Source organism: Sylvia atricapilla, chromosome 5 (genome assembly GCF_009819655.1).
Source record: "Sylvia atricapilla isolate bSylAtr1 chromosome 5, bSylAtr1.pri, whole genome shotgun sequence".
Taxonomy (NCBI): Eukaryota; Metazoa; Chordata; class Aves; order Passeriformes; family Sylviidae; genus Sylvia; species Sylvia atricapilla.
In genome coordinates, this window is record NC_089144.1 from 62,001,411 (window position 1) to 62,002,715 (window position 1,305).

The 1,305-nt window shown below is 40.3% G+C and overlaps 1 long non-coding RNA gene across 1 annotated transcript; it reads right to left on the bottom strand.

Annotated features, from left to right (window-relative positions):
- Positions 1-736: 736 nt before the first annotated feature.
- LOC136360931 (uncharacterized) lies at positions 737-995 on the bottom strand. Its single transcript, XR_010743548.1, has 2 exons — positions 926-995; positions 737-833 (listed from the first exon to the last, which is right to left on the bottom strand). It is a non-coding gene; the product is annotated as an uncharacterized lncRNA (long non-coding RNA).
- Between the last annotated feature and the right edge of the window lie 310 nt (positions 996-1,305).

Below are 1,305 nucleotides of genomic sequence, written 5' to 3' on the forward strand. Positions count from 1 at the left end.
GAACCTACAGACAGAAAATGAGATCTCTTTCAAGAAAAGCAGAACGCTGCCTCTCTTTTCCAATTTCTCTGTTCTTTGGGGGCAATGAACTGATGCTGCAACCAGTCAATATCTAACAAAAGTAAGGTACAGTAACATGACAGCAACAGTTTCTTGTGCTGTGACATTTGCTAATAAACCCCTTGAGCACCAGGCAGATTATCTTAGGTAGGCTGGATTCCATGCCCACTCCTCCTCTACATCATATTTGCCCTAAAAAATATTGTGCCAAAATTTACGCTTACAAAACTGATCATGAGAAATGAGCTTGAATTTTGCAGCCTTAATATTGCTGATATTTCCCCCTCCCTCTCCCCCTTTATAAGCTTTATTTCTTTAAGGGGGATCTAGCTCACTTTTACACACTCCTCAAAAAATATTTGTGGTTATTTCCTGAATGAAATAACCAGGGCTTATCTCCCTGGTAATGGCAAAATCAAATTAAGTAAAAAGAAGCCTGGACTTCTAGCTGTCATTAAAGAAGGCTGTCTCTGTACCACTTTCATATGCTATTCATGGAAGGTAGCAGAGAAGTGGCAGTCAAAATCCACAACATCCTTAAGAATCCTTGACTGCAGGTAAACTCCAGGAAAAGTTTCTCATTGACTTCCTCTGAACCAACAATCTTCCAGTCTCATCAATGTTCATTTGTCTTTCCTGAACTGTCTGTAAAGAGAGGTGAATTTTTCAGACTTCCCTCAGCCTGAGCCGTGTCGAAGTTACTGTCTCTTTGAAATATGTTCTGACAGACATGAATTCTAATCAGGCACAGATGATTTTTCATTCACTGAAGACTTGAACCAAAAAGCAAGAGGTGACAAAGCTCAATCCTGCTAATCTACTTTCCTCACTTTGCTAAACTTAATCAGCAATTGCTGGCACTGACCTTTCTTTCCTTGACATCAAGAAAAGGATGCTCCTACTGAATTAATCACTTCCAGCCTGATGAGGAGGCCTACACTTCTAGTCAAGTGTGGGATGCAGATAAGGACATGCATTCCCTCTAATGATCAAACACAGGTGACCCCATTGACATCGTTTGTGAGGTGGACAAAACACGGCAATCGAAATGCTGAAGTGGAAATAAAGTGATTGTTGCACTTGTGCAGATCTTTCCCTTCACCTCAGGGAAAGGGGGAAAAACTTTGCAGGTGGAAACAGAATGAAATTACATTCTGGACATTCTGGGACTTAATTTCTTCAGGCACTTTTTAAAGCCTAAGTGGAATGTGTGTTTTTTTTGCAAATTAACTAATAGAGGACTTG